The sequence below is a fragment of the Talpa occidentalis genome, unplaced genomic scaffold (assembly GCF_014898055.3).
Source record: "Talpa occidentalis isolate TD23 unplaced genomic scaffold, MPIMG_talOcc4v2.1 talOcc4.15, whole genome shotgun sequence".
NCBI classification, from domain to species: domain Eukaryota; kingdom Metazoa; phylum Chordata; class Mammalia; order Eulipotyphla; family Talpidae; genus Talpa; species Talpa occidentalis.
Window position 1 is genome coordinate 28,757,222 of NW_023601543.1, and position 26,784 is coordinate 28,784,005.

Sequence of the window (26,784 nt, forward strand, 5' to 3'; positions counted from 1 at the left end):
TAGGCATTTCATAAACTCTGAAGTGCTATATAAATGTGAGGCATCGATAACCTTATTAGATGATCTTGAAAATTTGTTTCAGCTCTAAAATTCAATTAGTGTTTATGATTTTCTAAAGGGTTCTGCCTCCAGATCAGCTAGTATAACAGATGCCACTCTCAATCCCTTCCTGGCTCCCTCAGACAGGGAGACATTGGGTGTGGGGTGACAGCCTTTTCTACCCTCCACCTGAAGAGCAATAAACAAATGCATCAAATCAGTCCATTCAAATTCCATTACTGACTCCACAAAGGAGTGAAAAGGCCACAAAGTAGGTTCTCCAGACTCCAAACACAAAAGGAACCGTATGTACCTGGCCCCAGCCAAGGGGACCTTTATCACCACGTGCAGGATCCTAGCACCCTTTGTGGCCACTGGCCTCAGGAAGTGACAGGTACCACAGGAAATGAGGGACCCAGGAATCTCACCCTGCCTCCAGCACTGCTCCCACCCACCCCAAACTGGGTTCTCAGCTCTGGTTAGCTCCACTCAGAGCATGAGGCTCTGAGGCATTTGGGCTCCTTAGTGCCCCCATTTGTCTCTGCCTCCAGATATCTGAACAGAGTCACCAATCACTTGAGTTTTCGGCTGCTTTCTTCCCCAGCCATCTGAACAATCAATTTCTGTATGATTGCATGGCTTGGCTTTGCAGTCTAGCGCAACCAGGCACTGAGTCAAACATTTTCTTTTTCTTTATTTATACTGTGTCTTGTTTCAGAAAGGATTTAAAACGAAGAGACAAACATTTAGTAAACATCCTGGACCAGATGCTCGAAATTGTGCTAGGTGTTGTGGGAAATGCAAGAGAGAACACATGGTTTTCTGTGTGTTGTTTTTTCTTTTTCTTAACCCTCACTGGAGCTTATAATTCACTTGGGGAGACAAGACTCTCGTAGGAGGCAACTAACCACATCAGCAATGTCCGGGGAACTGGAAATCTGGATACCTAGGTTCCTACCCTTAGTTCAGACACTAGCCAGCTGTGTGATCTCGGAAAAGTTACCAAACCACTCTGGGCCTCAGTTTCATTACCAGTAAAAGGGGCTGGGTATATATGTCTGTGTGATCAGAGAGACCAGTGATAATGGTTTTCTCAGGGGATGGGGTTAGAGGGGTTTGAGAGGGAGATTAATTTTTTCCTTGAGTCTCTGGATTTTTGTTGACTAGTTATAATGAGCATGCATTACTTTTGTGGTTAACTAAATCTAGCATTTATAAGTAGCCATGGGTGGCACTACCTAAATTCTGGTTTAGCGCTAACCATGGCCTATTGTAGGGTAAGGAAAAAGTATCAGGCTTTTCTGCCCTCCCGCCATTAGGATAGATGAGGGAATCCCGTGGTCCTGAATGCATGCCTGATGGCAGGCACCTGGAGTGGGTACACCTGAGCAAAGAGACTGAGTTTATAAGGGCGGCGTCATGGGGACACCAGCAGAAGCCAAGAAAGAGCAGAAGCCGAGAGAACGTGAGAGAAGGCCGGAGAGCCCAGAGTGAAGACTTGCTGGGGGCTGGGAGGCCTGCCAGCCTCCCGGTTCCCCAGCACCCCTACCTGCCATGTACCTGGTAAATCCCAATAAAAGCCTGAAAAGCAACTAGGGCTCCAGGACTCTCCTCCTTTACCTGGTCTGCTGGATCAGAAAACCTGCTCAGTGTCCCGTCCTGACCCTACACCTATGATTATGTGTGTTTTGAATAATCCTCAGCCTTTGCAATTGGAAAGAGGAAAAACGCATCTAGGGCTTTGACGATCAGGGAAGGCTTCCTAGAAGAGGTGTTTCTCCAGGTGGATCTTGAAGGACTGGCATGCTTTGGATTTATAGAGACAAGGAGAAAGCATCCTTGGCACGAGGTGAAGATGAGTAATAAACTGGCTGAGGCCATAATGGGGGTGGAGGGCAAAGAGGAGAATAACTCCCAAGATTTGGATGCATTATAGACTGGGGAGTCCCAGGGTGGGGAGGAGCTTGAGAACAGGAATAGTTCATCCTACTCCCCTCCCCAGGGGGCTGTCCCCAGACCCACCTGCCATCTCAGCAGTTGCTGAACCTGAGCAGCAGGAAGTCTAGAGGCCCCAGACTGGTGTTCTTGGATCATGGAGTAAGCATAACACTTGGGTATTAGCTAATCAATCTCGTAAATTCATCTCCCTTTTACTGGGATCTGTCAGGAAGCTGATTAAATGCGGTGCGAGTGGGATTTGGCTCAGATGCTAGCCGGGAGCTTGGGGCTGAAGTTTTTCAATGTTCAGCTCATGCATAAAATTCATAGTTTATCATTACCCAGACTTGCTTCTCTAGAACTATCCAGATGGGAGTATTTCTATATGACAGTCCTATCCTGGGTGAGCCAGGTGCCTGGCCTCTCTCCCCATACTCTCTCTGCAGTAGGTGCTGCAACCCCCACGCCCCAGCCCAGGTGCTCAGTTTTGTCTGCAGAATCACAAAGCCAGGATGCCAATGACCCTGGGCACTCTGCTGGCTCAGCCTCTTTACTGGGGCACCAAAAGGATTCCCCGGGGCAAGGCTTGCACTCTATGTCTCTGTTAATCCTTGGGCAAAATTGAGGCGTGGGCTGCAAATCATGAAGGAGCAGCACACATCACCATTACCACCCCCTGCTGCAGCCCCTGGCTAGATACCCTCTGGCTGTCCTTCTAATATGGGTACCCCATTCATCCCTGGTCTCCTCCATCACGGGCCCAAGTTTCCCCAAAACACCCCAAGTCCATCACCTAGTGGACTCCTACCCTGGAGGCCACTCCCTCCTCTATCCTAAACCCTAAGCCTGACCAGGTAAAGCAATTTTGGCTAATGGGTAGAGTGAGGGGATTGAGCCCTGATGACCACAAACTTCTTCAGCTTTTGCTCCTTTGCTTCCCTTTTCTCTATCTGTTCAGGAGAGAGAACGTAAGTTCCCAGTGTGTTACCTGATTTCGGAACCTCTGACTTTCTTTTCCTCATCTGTAAGGTCCCTCTCAGCTCCTCTTATTCCTCTTGCGAAAATTCTGCAAACAACTCCAGCTATCACCCAGGAGCTGGAAACAGTCTGTTCTTTCCTACTGTCTTCCGTGGACACTGGGTAGCCCCCAAGGACATACCACAACCAGCAGCTACTATGCATTAAGCACTCACTGAATGCCAAGGTCCTGTGCTTGCCCATGAGTCTCAGAGCAAGGATCCTGTCCGAAACTGCAGCCTGGCCCAGCAGTGGAGCAACCAAGGCATGGACACTGGCACCAGCACCAAGCGTGACTAGGCACTGTGAGGTGCTTGGAACTAAACTGGGAGTGAGGGGGTTCAGGTGGCTTGGGGCAGATACAGTGTTTGTAGGGGTTAACTAACATTCTGGTGAGGAAATGGGACAAATGGTGAAATTTCAGTCAACAAAAATCCAATCTTCCGACACATCCAATGGTTATATATATTTTTTTTTCATTCAGCTGTTTTGAGAAAGAGGCAAAGGATAATAAAATAATCCTGCATAAGGTAATAATTCACGGAAGTCACTTCCAGGGGATAGTCTGGTTTCAGTGCACATTGTCACCTATATTTTCTCCATCCTATAAAAATGACACCACTCCATTTTACAGATGAGAGGGTAAGGCTCAGAAAGGATAAATCTTCACCCGAAGTGACACTTGAGTATGACAGCATTGGGAGTGGAACCCACATCCTCCAACTTCTAGAATTTAGTGTTCTGACTGCTCTCCCATACCATCATCCTGTGATGCTAAACATCTATTTCATAGGGCTTTACATTCTAAGGCAAAGAAGGAGGCCTCCTACTTTAGAGAGAATTTCAAAAATGAAAACTCTCAATTCACCAGAAAACTGCATGATTATTTGCCCATTCCTAAATATTCCAGTCAGCAGAGGCTTTGCTCCATCTATGGCTAATTCTCTTCTAGGCATCTGGAAACAATGGCTGAGCTGGCATTTCATTGGCTCAGAGATTCTTCTCAAACCAATGATTGCTTCTCCCTTTGGATGTTGTGGAGGAAATAGCATCTCAGGCTAAGATTGGGGCAGAGGAAAAAGGAACCACAGGAAACAAAAACACATTCCCAGCTAGGGCTCCTCTTCCACAGAGTAGAACAGACATTTGAAGGGCGTTCGCAGAGGAGAGAGAGCTGGTGTTAAATTGGCCTTCACAGGCCAAAGGAAGGCCCACTGGTATCAAGATAGCAGAGCGAGAACATAATTCCCCTCACACACGCGTGTGTTACCCATGGATGTGCAATGCCGCTGTATAGCAGAAAAATCTTCCCCTCTGGCACGTGTGCTTGCACATATGCACACACACAAACACACATTTGGTGTCCTTACGCTAAATTCAGAGCTGGCCCTGCTATTGGTAGAGGTGGGTCTGATAGTTCTCCAAAGCAAGATTCTGGAATATACTCCTCTTTGGGGAGTCCTTACACTAAATTCAGAGCTGGCCCTGCTGTTGGTAGAGGTGGGACTGATAGTCCTCTAAAATAAGGTTCTGGAATATACTCCTCTTTGGGGAGTCTCAAATACCAGGCATTCATTTAGTCAGCTTGTTGTCCTTAGGCTTCCGAACAAACGCCTCCCGCGTACTACCCCTGCCCGCCTATTCCCTTAAGGGTACTTGAACCTGTTGCAGACTCCACGAACCTTTTTTATTTTTTTTTCTCTTTCTTTACTTCCTGCTATTTGATTTGGTTCAATCTCATCTCCTCCAGCACACAGTAGGCACTTTATAAATGTTGCCCGGTAGTGGCAGGATGCCATGGGTGGCTAAAGGAAGAACCATCCATTCTCATTAAGCTCTAACAAGTAGTTGCTTCCTGCAAGCTACCCCTAAGAAATGTTCAAACTCAGTAGAGGCCATGTGCAAAGGCAGCTCCCAGACACAGTTCTTCAACCCTCTATCCATGAGATTGCTGTCCCCATGCTCTTCCTCTATGACAATTCTGAGGCCCACCCTTTCAGTATATTTGTCCTTATTTCGTTCCTCCATTCCTTCATGTCTCTCAAACTCCTCTTCCTTGATTTCCTCTTCTCTTTCCCTTAATCTTGCTTTCAATCCTTGTGCTTTGTCTTCTTTTATCCTCCTTCTACCTTTGAGATCTGCACATTTCTCATCTTCCCTTTCTCCCGAGGAACCACAATTGAGAAATCTTCTCCATTCTTAATTCCTTGCTTCAAGCGCCAAGGGTTACATGAGTTCTTCCTTCTCTGCAGTTATTTGTAGATAAAGGAGAGTCTGCCCTGAGCCGTGAAGCTAGGGCAAGTTATGGCCAGGCCAGATGCCCAGGTCCTGCTGCAGGGACCTGCTGGGGTTTCCCTTGGTAACTAGGAGAGGGGAACTGCATCTGCAAGGATGACAGTGCTCTCAGAGCTTAGCATTTTGAGTAAGTCTTCAAATACTCCCTCTATGCCTGCTTGCCTGTTTCTTGATCTCAGAAATGTGTTTGAAAGGACACTGGTTATTTGATATTAAAGTATGTGTGTATGTGGGTGCTGAGGGTGGAAAACTGTCATTACACAAATTAGAACCTCTACTCTTGGCTCAGCCATGTGAAGATGGGGTAGAAACTGTACTTCAAGGTCAAGTTTGTAGGGTTGCAAGAGGTCGTATGATCTGGACCCAAAGCCTTCTATCTTTGTAGCAAGCCTCTGACCCTGCTGTCTAGCCAAGATGCCATCCTGAAATAATGTTCAGGGCCAACCAAGTATGGGTAGAGTAGAAGAAAGGCAGATTTGGGACTATGAGGGATCTGGGTTAGGTTTCAACTTTGCCACTTGTTATTAGCTGTGTGCCCCTGAGCAATTCGTTTTACCTCTCTAAGCCTCAGTTTCTACTTATATAAACTGGCGATTATGATAATGCCTAACCCATGTAAATCCACACAAAGACCCAAACGTTCACTCTTAGAAAGTTTTTCCAATTGGCTGGGGAAGCAGGGTCCTGGCACTGACAGATACCTGCCTGATTTGGGCTGGGTGCCCCGAGTCAGAGCTTGGCATATAAACAATAGCAGCTGCCATTTATTGGTGTTTTACCTACATGAGCCACCGATTCCTCAGAACAACCCTGTAAGCTAGAGACTATGTATCTCCATTTTGCAGGGGAGGAAATGAAGGTGCAACTTGCCCTAGGCCACAAAATCAGGAAGTGGTAGGCCAGGATGGGAACAGAAGGGTGATAAAAGGGAGAAGATGCCAGTAGGCAGTTGCTGGCCCACAGCACTGTTTTGCCTAGGTCTGGCTGGGACCCTTTACCCAAGGTCTGAGACCCATTAGGCCCAACAGAACCCATTGCCCAAGCAGCCTTTCTTTACTGCTAGCTAGCCAAACTCACCACCCTGCAAACAGAGCCTAGGAGCTGACAAGGCGGCAATGGCCTGTGGGAGGCAGCCAAGGGCTAGCTCAGCAGAAATGACAAACCCTCCTGCTTCAGCCCCTTGTGTGAAGCTAAAATTAACAACTTTCCCAATTGCAAACAAATGCGGTTGCTGAACCTGCATTCCCCTCTCTTGCTTCTGCTGCCACTGGGCTTCCCCGGGCCTCACCCCAGCTCCTTCCTTTCTCCCTGGCCACGCCCAATGGGCTGGGCCTGTGGGTAGGGGCAAGAGAGGCTGATACTTCTGCAGAAATTTGGGCCTGGGGCTGAGGAGGGTTCCCAGATATTTGGCAACTCCAAATGTGGATCAAACACCTGAGGTATCATCCACCCTACCTTTTGGTTCTTGTCTTTGCCCCTTTGGTAACCAACATCTTTGGCTATCACCAAGTCCAACAGCTATTTATGATGACCCCAATTAGTCAGGGTATTCCAAGTTTCCACATCACTAGCGCATTTTTACCTCCTACCATCAATCTTAACCATCTACAGAAGACAGTCCCTAAATGGCCCACAATAATCTCCACCTCCTTTTTCAAAAAATATTTATTTATTTATTTATATATACAAGAACTGGGATACAGACCAGAAGCGTGGGAGGGTGAGAGAATTCACCAGAGACAGAGTGGGGGGCAGAAGGACCGAAGACACTGCTGAGGGGAGCAGTGGGTGGGGCAGTAGAGGTCTGCCACGCCATGTGGGTCTCTCCCTGGCCGGTGGGGAATCAAACCAGTGCTGCAGAGGCTGGGAACAGCTTCGCAGAGTGGCACTCAACCTGCTGCGCCACTGGGGAGGCCCAATCTCCACCTCCTGATATTCACACCTTTTGTATTCCCTCCCGCCGAGAGTATGCAGACCTAACAAGTGATGGGACATAATATTTAAGAAAAGGTTATAAAAAGACTGTGGCTTCTACCTTGGGCTGGCCTGCCCTTAGTGTCTGTGTCTTTCTCTCTCTGCTCCCCCCTCTCCCTGTGTGTGTCTCTCTCATCAATCATAGTAGAGGAAGTAAGCTGCCATGTTGTGGGCAGCCTAATGGAGAGGCCCATGTGCCATGGCAGGAACTGAAAGTACTGAAGCGAGTCTGGAGACAGAGCCTTCAGCCCCAGTTGAATCTGCAATTACTGCAAGCTTGACCTACAGCTTGACCGCAGTCTCATGAGTGGCCTTGAGCCACAACCACCTAACTCAGTTGCACCCAGACTTCTTGATCCACAGAAAATGTACAATGATAAACGTTTGCTGTTTTGAATGGCTAAGTTCGGGGATCATATGTTACACAGCAATAGAAAACTAATATACCCTCTGTGTTCCATTCCCTCGAAGCTCTGCTTTATCCCAGGTGACAATGGCTGATGACCTAATGTTCATTTTTTTTTTAATGTTCATTTTTTAAAAACTGAAAATAAGATACCTCGCTCGGTTAAAAATGCCTGTCTCTAGATTGCCACTAAGAAACAGTAGAGGTTTTAGATGCTGCTAGATGGCTAATGCAGGGGCAGAGGTCCACCCTTACTTTGTATACACTGGGTCTGAGCCCAGGCAATGCTCACAACTTCTCAGAATATCTACATAATCAAACTGGGACTAAAATGATTCAGGATTTATGGTGGTATCCAGATTCTACCCCCTCATATCCATTTCCTCCTTAGATAATGGTACCTAAAAGTTTACGAATGCTAATTTAACATCAGGTACTATTCTAAGCACTTTATAATGATTAACTCATTGAATCCTAGCAATAACCACATTCGAGAGAGAAGGAAACTGCGGCACAGAGGAGGTAAACAACTCATCCACGTTCAGAGTCATAAGTGGCAGAGCTGGGATTTATTTATTTATTTATTTTAAAGATTTATTTATTTATGCATACAAGAGCTGGGGTACAGGCCAGAGATGTGGGGAAGGGGGGTGAGAGGATCCACCAGAGACAGAGTGGGGAACAGAACAGGCAGGCTGATTGAAACACACTGCTGAGGGGAGCAGCAGGCGAGACAGGAGAGGTCTGCTGCACCATGTGGGTTGCTCCCTGGCTGGTCGGGGATGGAGCTGCAGAGGCTGCGAATTGCTTCATAGTGTGGTGCTTAATCCCTGCACCATCAGGGAGGCCCCAGAGCTGGGATTTAAACCCGTGTGCTCAGACCCATGTTCCTCAAGGGGAGCCCACATGTATTGGGTAGGAGGAGAGAGTCTAGTTACCAGAAAGCATCTAGACCTTTCCTTTCTTCCCTTTTTTTTCTGCCTTTCATTTCCACACTCAACACCTGACAGTAGTTTGCCTCTGCCTACTGAATCAGGCCCAGAGTCTTCTTTAGGGTCTTTACCATAATGTGGCCCCACCCTACTCATTTCTCTCTTCTCCACAATGCAACTTGTATTTCTAGCAAAAATAATGCCCTAGTCCCCCAGCCCCTCCAAATCCATAAACTAACTTCCTGATTTTGTCCTACTTAGAAGTCTCAATATTTCTTAGAATTTACTAGGTTGAGTATATATAGAAAGGGTTTCAGAGTCAGATCATCAGGAGAAATCCTTCCTCTTACAGTGGTCACCTCAGATTTCAACGAGAGCACGTCACATTCTTGACCCTAGTGAAAGCGCACTTGAGTTTTGCCAGCATGAGGCCAAGGCAGCAAAGGTAGTGGCCAAAGATCTGTGCTGTGCACTGTATCCAGCCAAATTCCATCTCCTAAAAAAATTTAAAAAAAAAATCTACTCTCAAAAGTCTTTCCTGTTTCCTCCTGCCCGTGCCATTTCTGTGTCTGAGGCACACCGTGTGGACAGTCCTCAGGCCAGTCAATTCACAAGTCAAATGTCACATCTGCAGAGAACTGGCCCTGTTAAAGTAGCTCTTTGTCACACTCCAACCAGGCTCCTTGTTTCCTTGCTGGCACTTGCCAATACAAGTCGTGATGATGTATCTGTTTGCTTTATAAACACGTATGCTCCACAGTGGCAGAGCTTTTGTCTGTCCTGTTCACCATTATTCTCTGGCACCAAAAACTGGTACTCTTTGAATATTTGTTGATTGAATGAAAGAGATGTTCCACCTGGAAGTTCGTTTGTGTGTTTTTCCCTAGCTAGAGAACAAATGTCCCATGGGCAAGGCCCATGTCATGGCATTCAGTGTCCCGCAGCATCCAGCATAACACCGGACATGAATGAAGCCTGAGAACACACCTGCGGAGTCAAATTGTTGGGACCTCCTGCCTCACGGTCTTCGTGTCTCCATTTAACACAACCCCCCCCCCCCCGTTTTACTAGGCTGCCAGGGATAGGGAGATGTAGCATGGGGTGGGCTTTTTTTTCTTTCTTACCTGCATAACATAGTAGTCTGGAACTTTCTAATAGGGAGATCTAAGGAGGCCTGAAGAGGGGGTGGGGAATTTGGCAGGTTTTCTGCAGTTTCTGGCAAGCAGAGAGAGTCATTGCAGAGGAGAAGGTACAGAGAAATCAAAAGGAGAGAAGCTGAAAGGAAGGGGCCGTACAGACAGGCAAAAGCTGAAGCCCACATATGTCAGGAAAAAGGAAATCTGGGTCCTGGATCAGGAGGGGGCCTCTGGTAGCCAAACTGCAAGGTGATTAGGACATTTTGAAGCTAAAAGCACTCTTGGGTGGGGGGTGGCTCTGGAGAGGAGAGGAGAGGAAAGGAGAGAGGGAGAGAAAAAGGGAGAGAGAGAGAGAGAGAACGAGCAACAAGCGAGTGAGCGAGCACAGGAGCCTGGGGTCTTCATATCTAAAAATAGAAAGAATCTAGTGAGAGGAAAATAGTCCATTTCCTAACCTGAATGCAGTTAGGTGGCAGAATAAACTGCCTAGTGAGGAGGTTGAGTCACTGGAATTAGAGGCATTCAAAGTAGACAAGATCAGATCTTTGGTGGGGGGGTCTAGTACCAGCAAACCCTTCCCAGACTGTAGGTCACTGGGGGAGGGGGTGGGAGTTCAAACAGATCCACTGAGAGGTCTTGTGCAGGGTTTTTCCTCTGAGGTGCCCGCACATACCCACGCTTACTCATGCTCCTGCACCCTGTGTTGGAAGGAAATGGCCTAGCCCCATGTCCTCTGCTTCATTGATGATGAAAGGCCTATTGCATTACTGAGTTATTATCCCTTTTCCCTTCTGACAAGCCACTTCCGTCATCCAGATGTGCTCCCCTGCAAAAGTCCAGGTGTTGCCTGCACCTCCTCATTTGGGGAGAGTCAACAACCTTTCATGTTACCGTCACACACACAGGCATGTGCATTACACATGTCTGATCAGTGTACCTTCTCTGTGCACATTCATGCCCACCTGCTTCCTCATTCTCCAACCTGAGACAATCTCAACAGGTATCAGCTGGACTTCCTCACGGTTCTGATCCTCTGGTTCCCACAGGGTACCCCGCCTGTCTTTCTAACCCTCAGCTCCAGCTCCTAGATTCTCTTAGAGAAAGATGGGAGTATTCTCTGCTTCCACAGGGATCTTTGTTACCTTCCAAGGCCCAGAGATGGCTACAGAAAGGCCAGATTGTGCTGCCTGCAAGAGACAATACAGGCTTGCCCTGGTCCTGCAGGAGAGACCACATTCTTTTCCTTGCCTTCCCTTTATCCCTACTCCATCCTCTCATTCCTCTCTTTGGCAGCAGAAAACTCCAAAGCTTCCTCATTCCCTCTGAAGGTGAGAGGAAAGAACAAGACCCCAGTGAAAGGGATCAACCTGTGCCGGAGGCCCAGGGAGGGAACGCAGAGCAGCAGGTAAGGAATGGAAGTGGAAAGACCCCAGCTGAGAAGCCAATGACCACAAATGGCCTTGCAGGCCCTGGCCTGGTCAAAGCGGCTCTGCTCTGCTCACTGGTGGCTCAGAGATGAGAGCACAGCATCTACCATGGCCGGTTAGGGGCAAGCTCTGGGCTGGCAGAGCTGATCTCCTTTCACTGCCATTTGAGGTCCCCTCTCTCAGACTCTCAGTGCTTTCTCCCTGTCCCCAGAGTCTCACCCATTCCTGTTCCCTTTCTATAAGACCTTGGGTGCATCAAGGTATCTGTGCATCCCGGTACGAAACAGTGGGCCATGGCTGAAAGTTGCATTCTCCAAAGCTGTTGAATGGATGCTAATAGATCACATTTGAGGAGAAAGAGAAGGATGGTGATCTGTGCTGGGAAGCATTAAGCTATGTCAGCAAGTTGCTCTACAGAGGGACTTCTCAGTGCCTTTAATATGCTAATAACGTGCACTGTGAAGAGTTAAGAGGGTGACATAGCATTTCTCAAGGTTTATTTGGCCTTGGTGAGGAATCTTTTTTTTTTCCTTTTGTCCAGCAGCTTACAGGACTAGTGTTTTATTTGATGTATTTTCCCTCTCGGAGAACACAATTGCACATTCATCCCAGTCTTTAATACCTGTACCTAAAGGAGAGACAACGGTGGTGGGACAGTCAGGCATGCTGACCATGAAGCAGAAATAGTGATGCTAAGACTGGGTCAACCACCAGATAACAGAGGAGTGATTTTTGGGCCAGAGGCCCCTGGTGGTATGGCTGTCTTAGGTCACACTTTCAAGGTGATTGTCTCTTACAGACTGACCTGTTCTAACGCCATACCGTCTGAAAGGCCTTTAATACTTAAGTCATTGTATGCTGTCTCTGGGTGAGTGCTATGGAGAGAAGAGAGGGGAGCCTGTCTCCCCCAAACTTGTCTATTTCTCATGTTGACACACTGTTGAACAGCTGGTTCTTCCTGAAGCATCTGACCTCATTCTCTTCTGATACCACAAGTCCCCCAAACTCCATCTCCTAAAACCCTCTGTGTTGCTGCATCAAGCAGGACTAGCCGTGAGCACCCGGCCTCTCTCTCACACTGTGGTTGGTGTGTGAACCAACCATTTCTCTACAGAACACAGAAGTGGGAAAATGGGGGCATTTCAAGGGCTGTGCCCAGTCACACTGCCCTTCTGCTGCCTACTAAGTAGCCTGCCCAGACAGGTCCCCATAAGGGACCTCTACTACCTCTCTTTGTATGAGCCGAGGAGGGCAGCAAACTGCTCTTTGGAGTAAAAAGACTTAGTCATGGTGAGGGCAGCTACCTGTGAATGAGGCATTCTTGTCTACTGAACTAAGAGGTCTCCAAAGATGAGAGCAGTGCCATGCAAGGTGCTTACAAAAGCACCGTGTCGACTGTCCTTGGTGCTGGGTGGAGTGCCCCAGGCATTCAGTTCTGTACAGGACCCCAAAGAGGCATCATAACAAATTAAGAGTGTTAGCAAAGGAGAGCAATTCAGATGCTATAAGGTCAAAAGGCCTTTTCTAGGTCCTGATCTCTGTTGAAAGTTATAAACCCTGGGGAAGACATGCAACTGCTGAAGGTAGGACTCCCCAAGATGTCCAGACCAGGCCTTCCCAAGACATGTCACTTTGCTTTTTGTTTTTTTTAAAAAAAGATTTTATTTTATTTATGCATACAAGAACTGGGGTACAGGCCAGAGGTGGGGGGTGGTGAGAGGATTCACCAGAGCTGGAGTGGGAAGCAGAACAGGTGGATCGACTGCAATACACTGCTGAGGGGAGCAGTAGCGGGCAAGACAGCAGAGGTCTGCTGTACCATATGGGTAGCTCCCTGGCCAGGGATCAAACTCATGCTGCAGTGGCTGCGGATTTCTTCATAGTGCTCACATGTATCCCTTGCACCACCAGGGAGGCCCCAAGACATGTCACTTTAGCATGTGGATAATTTCAAGTTGAGGTCAGTTGAGCCCAGCAGGCTCAAGAGAAGTCTTTTACCACTCTGTTAATTATCTAGAAAAATGAGAATTGGGGGGTATTACCCAGATTTTGGGTTACTGCCAGAAATAACCCTTCTACTGGCTGGGCAAAGATGTAATTACAGAGCACCGGGTCCTTTGGTCATGTAAGTCCCCCTCTTCTCCTCCTGAAGCCCCTGGTCCCTGTCCCATTCCTTAGCTCAGGATAACAACCCTCATTTTGACCCCACTTAAGAAATTACATCCATGTAGATTCTCCATATGTATGTAATTATATTTGCTCTTTTCTCCTACTAATCTGCCTGACGTTAATTTGATTGCTTGACCAACCTGACAAGAACCAGAGGGGTGGGAGAAGACGTCACTGAGCAAACTGGGTAGCAACTTAGCCAAAGTAAAACGAAAGTCAAAAGGCAGACCTGAGTGATGTCTATATTCAGATATTTGAACGTGTCTGCCAAAAGGAAGAGGGAGAAAAGGATATAGTGAAAGACTGCTTCCAGCTCCGTTGCCAAGACTTGTACTTCAACTTGTTCAGCCACGTAATGGGCTACCTTAGGAGGCAGCAAATGCCTCCCATTAACTGAGGGGGGCTGAACCAGATGATCCACAAGGACCATCCCCCCAAGCTCACACTCCTCCCTCCATGAGTTTGTGTGTCTGTCACAGAGAGCCTTCCTAGCTTAGCAGAGACCAGAGTCACAATCTTGCTGACAAATCAACTCCCAGAGGCAAGAGCAGATGTGAAGCGGCCATGAGCTCCTGACTGCCTGGCCTCTCATTCCCCCATTGCCACCTCCTGTCATCCATCCTAGCAGCCCCCTTACTAGGGCTGACTCGGCACCAGCTAGTTAATCTGATAAACTAATCTGCACTAATGGGATCATGAATGCTAATGAATTAATGTGTTACCTTCCCCAGTGACATATTTGCATTTTAACAGAGGTCTTCAGGAGATAATGCCTTAACTCAAAGGAGTGATTAATGTTGAAATTTCCACTCTTTGGCAGTCTAATAAAGGAGTTATTTTTGGAAAGGGAACCTTTTCCACCCTTCAAGTCACACCTGCTAGAAAAGGGGGAGAAAAACAGGTCCCTGCCCTTGAGGGGTTTATAGTTTATAAAGTTGGGGAATTACAACAGCTGATATTTATTGAGCCTCCACCAAAGTGTCAGGCCCTGTGCTTCATGCTATATAAACATTATCTTTGGCTCCTCACAACAACCATCCTGAGAGGGGAAGTAACTGAATATAACTGGTCCCCGAATAATGTCCTTTTGTTCAATGTTATTTCTGTTATCACTTTAAAGAGATTAAAAACAAAGAAACCAACAAAAGCCCTGGCCCACACTGAAAGACAGTATGGGAGGACTTCCTTGCCTCTTCTATCTTTCACTTAAATTCGCAGTTCCCAAGAACCTAGCCTTGACGGCCAGCGCCGACTTACCGTGCTGCCTTTCACTAATGAGATGTTAGAGGCAACATTTTCTTAGGATTCCCTGAGAAAGAAAAGTTGCTACCAACTAAACTGCAAAGCACCGCGGATTGTAAGCAGCATTTCTGATTCAGAAGTGTTGAAACTGTACTTCAAAACCATGAACTAGAGTAAGGGCGAAGGCCGACTTTAGAGCATGCACCCTGTCCTGTGCTGTTCACGGAACCCAGGTGGAAAGGAACTGGGAACACTCCGCTGCAATAACGTAATAGCCAGCAGCAGTATTTTCAGGCTAAATGATTACCCAAGGGCCGAGAAGATGGTACCGTGAGTCTGACGTTGATGGGGTCCTGAACCTCAGGGGTTGAGAGAAACAGGGAAGACACAAGGTTGAGGGACTAGGCTGGGCTGTCTAGAGCTGAGCAAGGGGGGTGGTAGGTAGTACATACTCTCCTCGTGGGCACCCTTACGTCAGGGAAGTCAGTTTTTGAGGATATGGCACACTGGTTGCCTTGGCTCAGGGAAGGGGTTGATTAGGGAAACCATGAGATCTTCCCGAGATGGGAAACCTTGGTGAGAGGAGAAAGGGAAGAAAAGTGAATTGACAGATGGTCTTTGAAGGGCAAGATGAGAGATTTTGATTTGCTATGACAGACAGAGGGGGCAACTGCTGATTCTTGCCAGTTAATGCCAAAGTATTAGGAAAAGGTCATTCTGGCCACGAGTGAATTAATTTAGGCTCCCACCTCAAAGCCACAGGTTGCCTGAGGGGGTGGGGAGTGAGCACTACACAAGGGGGTTGTGTCATCAGAGGCAGTGGAATGCCAGGGCATTGTGGGAGGTGGGGAGACTGGATGATGTACAGCTAATCTCCCCTCTTTCCACTAATCAATGTTTGTTGAGTCCCACAAGGGGCCCATGGGAAGGGCAGTGAAGAGGACGACCACACTAGCATTTGGCATGGCGCTGCATGACACATGGATCTGAGGTCCCTGAAAAGCTCACCCCCCTAGCTGAGGAGAAGGTACACATACAGGAAGTCAAAGCAACACAAAACAGTGTAATCCAGGGTTAAATTACAGAAAAATCCATTTGGAACCCAAAATTGGAAGAGGGGGAATTGTGGGTGACTCATTTTTCCCCTATCTTTTCTGTATTCTCAAAATTTTCTACTCTATTATAGACAATCAGGGAAATTTTATAATTTAAAAAAAGCCCAACAAAGGCTAGAATAATGGGGAAAGGCTTCCCAGCACACGCTGGACTTGAGCTTGTCAGAGGATGATACGGAAGGATTTGCAGAGGTGGAGAAAAGGGGACCACAGCAAACTGGGGAACAGCAAGAAGGTGAATGCAGAGAGAGGGCTAAACTCTGACTGGGGTACAGCAGAGCAGAGAGAGTAAGGAGACTAGAGAGGTTTGAGGGTCAGGAAGAAATAAATCAGAGGGATTCCACCTATCTCCAGATACATGGCAAAGTTCAGCTGTTGTGGAAGGCAGGCCTCGAATACCAGGGAGAGGAGTTTCTATTTGATATAGTAAGCAAAAAGGAGCTATTAGAGGCTCTTGAGCAGGGAAGTGACACGATGAAAGATGTTTTAAGGAGATTCCTTTGGCAGCAGCATTGAAGGATCACTTGGTGGAGGCGGGGGGCTGGGTGAGGAGACCAATTAGGAGGCTGCTACAGAGATCCAGGTGTGAGCTCATGAGAGTATGGGCCTTGATGGTGGCAGTGGCATGGGCAGGAAGGCATGACTCCATGAGGCTCTCATGAGCAAAGCATTGCCGAGACAGGGTGGTGGGAAGGGGTGAGTGATTCCCAGGCTCAGCCCCTGGGCTATTGCCAGTGGGAGGGTGTCACTGCTAGAGACAGGGATCCTGGGAAGTGCTGGGGGCAGGAGATCAGCTATGAGAGTGAGGCTGGAGAGCAGACCCAGAGTTTGGCTTTCACTGTGGTGAATTTAAAGTGATGGTAAACTCCAAAGAGAAACCGTCCTTAACGGTAATAATGAAATGGAACTGGAGCTCAGGTTAAAGGCCAGCCTTTATCATTTCCAGCAATCACCCAGAATTCTAAAGCAGAACAAGCTGTATTTAGACTGAGTGTAGAAACCTCTAGAGAGGCAGAAAAAAAAAAAAAAAGGAAAAAAAGCAGACCCAACAGCCAATTCTGATTTGGACTTTGCAGGTGACAGACTCTAAATTGTGTGGCAACAGCAGACTGGTGGGTCTGTTTAAAAATCCCCCCTCCTTTTTCTGTCTGTGAGTGATTTCCCTCCATATTAGAAAGATTGCAGCTCGACTGTAGGTGAAGAGATGAATATGGAACAACACTGGCTTTATTAATCATATCTGCAATCTCTGTGATTTCACCAACGGTGGCTGCGGAACCGGTGCAGCACACAGCGCCCTCGCCAGTCCTGTTATGGGCTGGTTTTCAGCCCATAAAAACAAGATCCAGACTGCTGGCCATCATGATACAGGATGGGAGGCAAGTCCCATTAAACAATAATCAGATATCTCAGTTCCCCACTATGTCAACTGGAAAAACATCTGCCTCTGCCTTCCTTGGGTCTGGTTAGAAGAGAGTAACTGCTACGGGGGGAAATGTATCAGTGAAGGAACAAAACTTGGGAGAAAACAGTAAGTGCAGATTGCAGCAGGATTTCCAACTGAGAGGGGTCTTGCCACTTACCTGGTTGTCTCCTAAGTCAGCGATACCACCACACCCCTTTCTTTCCACCTTCAGAAGGGCTTTTCCATGTGAAAAATAGTAATGGGACAGCCACACCAGTGCGTGACTGACACCCTCTTGCCAGTCTCCCACATCTGTCAGCATTTCCACTCAAGATACCTACCTGCACACTTCTCAGCCACCTTCCTCCCTGACTACCACCCCTAACTCAAACCAGCCAGCAGAGCACTGGACAGAAGTCAGAACTGGTATCTTTGGCAGGGAAATGTTGGAGATTGCCACTGGACAGCCTATGCTGTGTGTGTGTGTGTGTGTGTGTGTGTGTGTATGTGTGTGTGTGAGAGAGAGAGAGAGAGAATGTGTGTGTGTGTGTGTGTGTGTGTGTCATCCACCAGTCTAGCCATCTGTTCATCTGTTTTCCCAGTAGGATTGGATCACAAGCAATGAGAAGCCTGTTTGGGTGGTCCTGCCCCCAGTGCTGAGCTCCCTGGGTAATTAGGAGCCCCAAGCCTGGACAGACTGACACTCTTTAGAAGGAATCAATCCCTCCCACAAAAAGAACCAGTAAGAGGAAGGGGGCTAAAATCTCACAAATACCCCTTATCCTCAGTTCTCTACTCTTCTCCCACCCTGGGATGCAGGACTTGGCCCAGACCTCACCGGGACTAAAACTCAGCATTGCTGGACAGGGAAGGGAGAACAGGTGGGGGAAGCAAATGAGCAAGCAGAGGTCTCTACCATCAGTCTCCCACCCGCCTGTGGACTCCTCACTCTTTCCCTCATACCAGCTGTAACAACAGGGCTCCAGCCGGCATTAAAGTGCCATGGCAGTTCTTGCCATGCCCTGGCACAGGTGTAACCTCCACTGGGACAATCCCAAGTGCTGAGAGGAGTTTTCAAACTGATTCTACCAGGAAAATGGGCAGATGTCTCCTTGCTCTCAGTCTTAGAGCTCTTTGGGCCTTGAAACAGCGAGTCCTTGCCTCCAGCTTCCCTGTTGGGGAGCACGCCAGCTCAGATGTCCTTTAGACCCTCTATTCTGCAGCCATGTCCATGACGCCTTCCTGGCACTGAACGCCCAGGGGCAAATCAATTTTACTTGGGGTCGGTACTCTCCCCCCTCCCAAACTGACCAGCCGATTATCCTGTTGTCACTGTCTCTCCAGTGAAGTTTTGCCCCTTGAAGGCTTTGAAGGAAAGGGGTAAAGAATGTGTCAGCATCAAGGCTCAGAGACGGGGGTGGCTGAAACAAGTGCAGAGCATCTCCTTGGTAGTTTCCAGTCTTGCCAATGTAAATGCCTTTGGGTCTGATCTTCCGTGCGACGCTCACTGCCACCACCCCAATCACGGGTCACGCGGACCGCTGCAATGGCTTACACACTGGTTCCGATCCCTCCAAACGCCAACCCAGCTGGCTTCTTATCACACCACAAGCCATCCCCGAACACTTGTGTGCCTGTCCCATAGTCCTCCAACATTGCCCCGGATCCAAATTCCCCATTCCGACATCATAGAAATTGCAAATCTCGGGACCCACTGCCCAGTAACTCCTGTTTCCTCACTGCACGTCCGCATCCACACTTTCCTCTGATCACACTCCTTCGCTCTCAGGGGTCACACCATGACCCTCTCTGCCTTTTCTCCAAACTGCGCCTCCGCCTTGGAAACCGGCTCCTTTTCTAGTCAGCAATCTCATTCTCTCCCATTATTCCAAATGTAACTCAAGTTCAAGCTCTTCTGGGAAGGCTTCTCCCTCCTCTGCAGCCCACAGTGCTCACTCTCTGTGTCCCGAATCCTACAGTGCTTCTGTTTAGAGCACATAATGTGCTATGTAATTTTTTCCCAAACTGTATTATTCTTAAGTTGCTTCATAGAAATACGCATTATTCTCTTGTTAAATTGTGAATTTCTAAAGAGCAGGGTCTGTGTTTTCCCCTTCCTACTGTAAGATTTACCATGGGGCTAGACCTAGCATCACTCCATCGATCCCTTCCCTTGCCTTCACTCCAGAAGGAAGGAAGGATGGGATGAATGAAGGCTCTATGAGGATCTCCTCTGCTCCTTCCCTCCCCATTCGCAAAAGATGTTTCAGGTTGTTGAGGCGCTGAGGCCAGTCAGAGAGGCTTAGCCAGCCAATCGGCCTTCGGATCTCTAGCTTTCAGTATACTCCCGCCTCCCAAGGCTTTCGGGCGATCAATAATGCTGCTTAAGTGATCAATTTGAGACACAACGGGCTGCAGGGGCCAGTGTTTGATTAACTCGAGAGAATAAATGTATGCTGAAGAGTCAGAGCAGGGAGGGGGGAGCAGAAGGGAAAGCATGCAGAAAGATGAACTGGGAGAAGAAGGTAGGAGAGAAGGTTTTATGAATGAGAATACTATAGGAAGGAACTGAGAGTAGTTCTCACCGGATCTGATTCAACAGTTGAAGCAAGTTTGTGCTGAATTTTCTCAGAGCCCAGTGAATATCCTGGGGAGGCTGACTTTGGCAGATCACTGTTGCCACGGTCCACTGAGCGTCTCAGAGGCTGCAGTCTCCATACTGGATGAAGAAGTAGGTGTGAGATGAAGACTTCATGGAACACCAAGGAAGAACTTGGGTCTTGAGCTGTGCACATTGACTGGGTCCACAGAAAGCCTATGCTCTGGCATCCTCCAGTCCTCCATCCTGGACTGGAGACTGATTCCCATGATGCAATGGCCAGTGGGCAGTGATGCGCACAACGGCTACCAGTACTATCTTTTCTGTAATCATTGGTGTACATACCATCCCTCCTCCCAAGGCTCTGGGGCTGGCCATTTAATTATTTGGAAGTTAACAAAAAATAAGAAATCCCTTTCTGAATTTTATCTGGAGGACCCAAATTTCTAGTTGTATCATTAATCAAAAGTTTTCTGGGAAAGATATCTGGGAAAAACAGAGGTAGCTTATTACTGAAAATTCCTCATTTAATCTAACCATGATTTCTGCTGCTCTCATTAAAAATCCATGCTTCACATTGGATGGTAGCACTACTCTTCCCCTACACCCATTACTCAGCTCAAAGCCTCAGAATCAGTTGTGATTTTCTCTCCTCACCCTACCATCCAATTGGTAGGTCAGTCCAGTTTCTTCTACCTCCCAAATCCATCCGTCCCTCTCCTTTCTCCTTCCCCCAGCTCTTTTAAAAACCTCCTATGTGGTCTTCATATCTCCACGATGGCCCCCATTTAATCAATCTGCCAAAGGGGAAGGAGGATGAAAAATGAGCCTGGATCTAATCAAGACTAGAGCTAACTTCCATTTACAGGAGATACAGGGGATAGTGGAACAAGCTAAACAACAATAAGAAGCAAATAGATGGAGGGGCCTGAATGGGGGACAGAATACCTAACTTGAGCTCTTGACTAAGACAAAGAGAGGGGACATAGCAACGAGATGTAATGTGTGGATCTTGATTCTAATAAGTCAACTTGGTAAATCATGTTTTGAGACAATTGAGAACATTTCACTATGGACTGGGTAATAGATACCACAAAAGCATTATTGTTATTTCTCTTTGATGTGTTAATGGCACTGTGGTCATATGTGGAAACATCCACTTTTTTAGACATGCACCAAGAAATACTGGGGTGAAACGACATGACTGATGCTTAAATTTTATTGTACTGGAGCAAAGGAAAAAAAAATAGGGTGGATTAAATAAATATGGTAATGTCCTGATAACTACTTAACGTAGATAATGGGTATATGAGGTTAATATACTCTTTTTCTATTTTTTGAGAAATGTTCATACTAAAAACCAAAACAGCAGTCATCCACTATATCCCAGAATACCTTCTTAGCTTTACCTTCCACCTCCATTTCATTTCTATATGACACCGCTGCCCTACAACCGTACTCAATTTATTCCAGTCTGAACTTCATCTCTTCACTTACTCATTTTTTTGTTGAATAAATAAAACAAATATCTAAGGTTTCTTATACATAGTAGGCACTGTAAATGCAAAGATAACTGAGGAAGACAAGGGAGTCTTTATATTCAGTCTAGCAACTAACACAGCGCCTTGTACATACTGGATGTTTGATACATGTTTATGAGACAGATGTTCAGGAGATATGATACACTTCCTCTCTAATCTGAATCAACAAGCATTTGATCCAGTGCAACAAATGCTTATTGGATACCTACTATGTGTATGTAGACAAGACATACACATAAGAAAACACACATTTGTATGTGAAGATTATATGAATTAATGACTCAAGCAGTAATAGTGGGGTCTATCAACAACGTGCTAAATGTATTCTTAGAGAAGGTAAGTACATGAGTGGTTGAGAGGAGGGAGAGAGATCACTGCAGTCTAGAATGATGAGAGAAGACTTCATAGAGGAGATGAGTTTGGATGTAGAGTTGAAGGACAGGCATAGTGGTATGGGAGAGGAGAAGGGCATAGGTATTCCTGGTAAGCAGAATGGTATGAACAAGCATAGATGTAAAAAAATATATATACCAAAGATGGAAGGAAAGAAATTTGGTTAGAGTGGAAGGTCCATGAGGGGCTGTGTTTCTCAAGCAGCCCGAGTAGGTCTGAGTCACTTGGGGGAGCTTGTTAAAATGCATATTCCTTGACAACAGCTCCCAGATCTACTAAATCATATGCACAGGTGGGTGGAACCCAAGAACCTACACTTTAAAAAGTGTCCCCCTGCCATGTGATTTTTAGACACATTAAAAACGGAGAATCTATGATGTGACCAAAGAGTGGGAAATAAGGTTGGAAGAATAGACAGCATCAGGCTCATGCAAGTAGAGCCTTGAGTATCAGGTTCAGGAGACTGAAGTTTGTCCCGCAGGCAATGAGGGACCACCCCACAAAGCTGTTGATCAAAAGCATCATGAATCCAGGGTATTTAAGAATGTCAATCTAGCAGCTGTATTATGTACTAGAAAGGAAAGACACTGCCCTGGTGGTGGGTGGTAGACTAGAACAGAGTCAGAGATGGTTCTGAGGCTTCTAATTTGGGAGACCAGAAGAGGTTTCAGAAGAGCAAGCCAACTCGGAAAGCTAATGAGATGAGTTGGTGAAGATTGCGTTTGACATAATGACAGACAATCAGAGAGGATATGGTCAGTAAGTAGCTGGAAATACAGGACTCAACTATAGGAAAGGGGTTAAGTTGGCAGTAAAGAAGTGGGAAGGGCCAGCAGAGGGGGAAGGAGGAAGCCCGGATGTGGCTGCAAGTCCCATCCAAAAAAGGGAGTGGAAAACTGGAGGAGTCAGAGACTTGAGGGGTAGAAGGAGTAACTAGGGAAACAGAAGCGGGTCACTAGCAAGGAAGGAGACCCAAATACTACAACCAGGCAGAGAGTTCTTTAAAAACCCATGGATGGCTAGTAGTGTGGCTAATGGCAAAGAGAAGGTGAGGCTCAGAAAAGGTCACCAGTTACGGCATGCATGCAGAAGAATCCCACCTCATGTGCACCAGTGCAAACACTCTCCCAACGCAGGGGCCCCTACTTGTAACAGGCAGTCTGTCTCCTGCCTCGCCTCCTCCCTCCCTCCCTACTTCTCTCCTCCCCTGCCCCCAAGTCATATGCCTCCTGGGATTTCCAAGCTCCTCTGACAGCCCAGGAGAATAGGCACCAGTATTCCACTGAGCTGTTAAATTCAGTGGTAAGGATGGTTTCCTCACAGAAAAGGGGGCTAATTCAGAGCCCCAAGAAACCTGCCCCTCTCCCTACCAGATTGACTGAGGAGGTGGGAAGAAGGTATGCTCCTCCCCTTTGCCCCAAGCCCTCAGATTTCTCAGCAGAGCTGCAAGGTCCAGCCCATTTTGAGAGTCCTTCGGTTTGGCTGCTGATAATGCAAGAGAATGTTTTTCTTTTTGAATTTATGGTAAGAAGGAAAACAGAAGTCCTTGAGAGACGAGCGAGAACAGAGTTTTCTGCTGTGCATGCTAATAATCTGAAGGCTGGCCCACAGCTGAAGCTAACTTGAGTGTATCTTCATCCCAGGGGCCTGTCCAAGCCTTCATCCTGTTTGGATGGGGACCATCCCAGTCTCCCTAGACCTGAATGCTAGGGCCTCTTGTGAAGGCATGAAACCCAGAAGCCAAGCTCGTCTGCATGAATCTCACTTCCTGCAACTTACTCCAGGTGCATGTGCACATGTGTGTGACTTTTATGGCTTCAGCTAGTCTAGAGGCGCTGAGAGAACAGGGATCCTTCTGATACATTAATGCTGCCCTCTCAGGGTGCTTTCTCTGGTGCTGGCCACTGAGCCCAATCATTTCTGCAGAGAAGGTGTGGGTGGGTATGGAGTGCCTCCACTGCCCTGTATCCACTGTGCTCCCTCCAAGGGCTGAAATGAGGACTACTGCAGCGGGGTGGTGCCAGACCAATGCCTTTCCAATGCCCATGCCTCCTCAAGTTCCCCTGCACCCACCGCCACACCCCAGGACTGCAGTGCCTCACCCCCACCCCATCTTGGTGCCTTGCCTAACTTGCTGCTGTTTTCAGCAATCCCATGGGCTTTCCTGTAGCACTTTTTCAACCTACCACTATTCTCAAATGATCCTTTTGGTGGCAAAATCCCCAATCAGGTCCTACAGTTCACTTCCCAAGACCCTAAGACTGTGCCACTCACCAGAGTGAGAGCTCCCTTGACTCACTGCAAATGGGGCCTGCAGCCTCCCAGGAGTCCCCAGCCTCCTCCCCCAGGGAGGCAGAAGCTCCATTGTCTTGTCTGAAGCAACCGCCCCAGTAGCATCTCTAGCTTGTGTTTATGGGGGCTACAGGAAGCCTCGGATCAGGGAGAGGCTCAGAGCCAGGAGCCTGGGTCATCCACCACCCTACCCTGGCCAGCCTCCTTTCTCTGGTGGCACTTGCCCAGCAATTGCGATGGAGGGTGTCGGGTGGCAGAGAGGAGTGCATCTCTTCACAAACAGCCACGAGCCATTTTTCTCTTGCTGGGATCAAATCCCCTCCCACTTCAGAATCCTGCAGTGGCTCCCAAATGCCTCTCACATCAAAGAAACCTTCTCTCCATGGGCCTCAAAATCCTCCACAATTACATCCCACATCCTCACTTCCACACACAATTCATGCAGAACTCAGGCCAGACACAGATGATGCCCTCCAGAAAGCAGAACTGCTCCTGGCCTGGGTCCTGCCACAGGTGCCTGAGAGTCCCATCAAGGGAGCCACTCTGCTGCCTCCCTTAAAAATGCAAATGTTACCTGAGAAATGAAGGCAGAAAAGCATTATGAGCTATTAACACCTTGGCCAGTCAAGGATTCTGTTCTCATGTTTGACCAAGCTGGGAGCAAAGCCCCATCTAAATGGTTAAAGGGAGCGGGGAACATTCAGGAGGGGAGAGGGAAGGGGCTCTGATGTCCAAGCCAGGATTTTCCGGAGGGTTACAGACTGACTCCATGTTTCTACTTTAAACCAGGCAAACTCACTAGTCTTTCCCCACCCCCAATTTGGCTTCTCTTTCCACACACACACTTTATGTCTTATTTCACCTCAGGGGTACCCTCCTGTGAAGCTGCTGAGGTTGAACTGCTACTCTTTCATGGGAAAAAAAAAAGCCACGAAATTGGGTAGAAGCTGGCATGTCTGCTTGGGCATGGCTAAGTCTTGCTGAGGTCTCCCTGGGGAGAGCTGACAGCCTTTTGCTCAGTGGAAACAGCAAAGGCTTCCCGGGAAGCCTCTCTCAGTGCCCAGGAATGAAGCTGGGAACTGATTCGGCAGGGAAGGGAGAGGCAGGGTCTCCCAGTTGAGGGCCCCCCTGGTGGCTGCATTGCCACATCACCTGGAGGTCCTTCTGGCCAAGGTGTTTGCCTTTTACCCCAGGCACATTTCCTGGTGCCTTCCCGCCTGGAAAACATACCTGGGCTGCTCTCTGAGTCAGCAGAGTCTCCCACCCTTCACCCTAAGAAGGGCGCCCCCAAAGGCATCCTTGCTCTTATAGCAGTTTCTCCCATGGGCAGGAGTCCAGAGACTGCCCCGCCCTCTGCAAGAGCTGCAGGATGCTGAGACCACCTGGCAGACTCCAGGGCTCTGCAGCTGGACTAAGATGCCAAAGGGGGGGGGTGGGTCTGGCAGAATTCAGTGTACACTGTAATCAAGGGCTATTTGGTGGCAGCAGGGTGGAGGTGCCACCTGCTTCTGGGTGAAGGTGTCAAGAATTTGCCCCTGCAGTGATGTGTGTGTGTGGGGGGGTGTTGGGGTAGATGCAGATGGGGGAGTATGCACACACATACCTACAAGAGTTGGAACGCTTTTGACCAGAATGTAGTTCTTAATAACCCTGGCGCAGGTGTCTACAGTAGCTGGGGGGGGGGGGGCAGCAGGTACTGGATCTGCAGTAATGAGCTTGTCACGTAGTTTCTCAGGGGCACTGAGACAACACACTCACACACATACATTCACACACGCACACGCACTCACGCAGACACTCTCTCCAAGCTCTAAAGCATCAAGCTGGGGAGTAGAGTGTGTGCGTGTGCGTGTGTGTGTGTGTACATGTTACAGCCGCGTTAGGGAGTGGGTGCGCTATGTGTTTTGGCGACTGTTGTATTGGAGTCCTGATAGAAGGGGGCAAGTGTGGCTGTGTGTGTGTGTTTGTGTGTGTGTTTGGTCTCGATGGGGGTGACCATGTCGCTGAGCCCTGGGTATGTGGTGCGGCTGTGTGTGCGTGTGTGCGTCCGTGTCCGCGTGTGAACATGGCCCCGGGAACCACGCACATGCTTCAGACAGCTGTTTCTGACAGCCCTGGGGTTTGGGCATCTCCGGGCACCCCGGCTAAGTGGCCGCCTCCCAGCAGCCAGGCCCCGCGTCTCGCCAGCTCTCCCAACTGTGCCCACGGCCCGGCGCGCACACAAAGGCTCCATAATGAACGCGCTGCACTCCCCTGCGCTCGGCTCCTCACCCTGCACCCCCGGCGGCCAAGATAAGCCCGCCAAGCCGGGGACTCAGCCGGGCAGTGGGCACGCAGTCCGCCGCTTCCCCCCACGCCTGCCCAAACTCCGGGCGGCCCGACGCTCGGCGTCCCCCGACCCGGCCCAGGCTGCCGGGGGCGCCCCAGCGGCCCGGGGCGGCACGCGCCCGCCGCGACCCATCCCTGGCCGGGCTGAGACTGCGGGCGCGCCCCCCTGAAGGCAGCGCGCCTCTTACCTTCCTCCTCCTCTTCCCTTCGGCGGCGCGGCAGCGGCGGCGGCGGCGCAGCGGCGAAGGCGACGGCCACGGGACTAGGGCGCCCGTGCCCCCGAGCCCGGCACGGGCGTGGGGCTCAGTGGCGCCGGGCGGCGGGGCGGGCAGAGGCTGGCGGGGCGGCAGCAGCTGGCCCGGGACGCGGGAGCTGGCGCGCGAGCGGCGGGCTGCGGGCAGGCTGGCAGCGGCGCGCGCGGGCTCCTCGGGCGGGCTCCATGGCTGCGCCGCGGGCGGCACCATCGCCGTGGCTCGCTCGTCGCTCCCTCGCTCCAGGAGTGCGGCAGGCGGCGAGGTGACGGATGGCGGCGAAGC

At 48.8% G+C, this 26,784-nt stretch overlaps 1 protein-coding gene across 1 annotated transcript in view; it reads right to left on the bottom strand.

The window, feature by feature from the left end:
• The window catches only part of FRMPD3 (FERM and PDZ domain containing 3), a 126,860-nt gene extending 100,377 nt beyond the window's left edge, over window positions 1-26,483 (bottom strand). The window contains exon 1 of the mRNA XM_054695620.1: window positions 26,437-26,483. The gene's annotated coding sequence lies outside the window, so the exon portion shown is untranslated. The remainder of the gene's footprint in view (window positions 1-26,436) is intronic.
• Window positions 26,484-26,784: the final 301 nt, after the last annotated feature.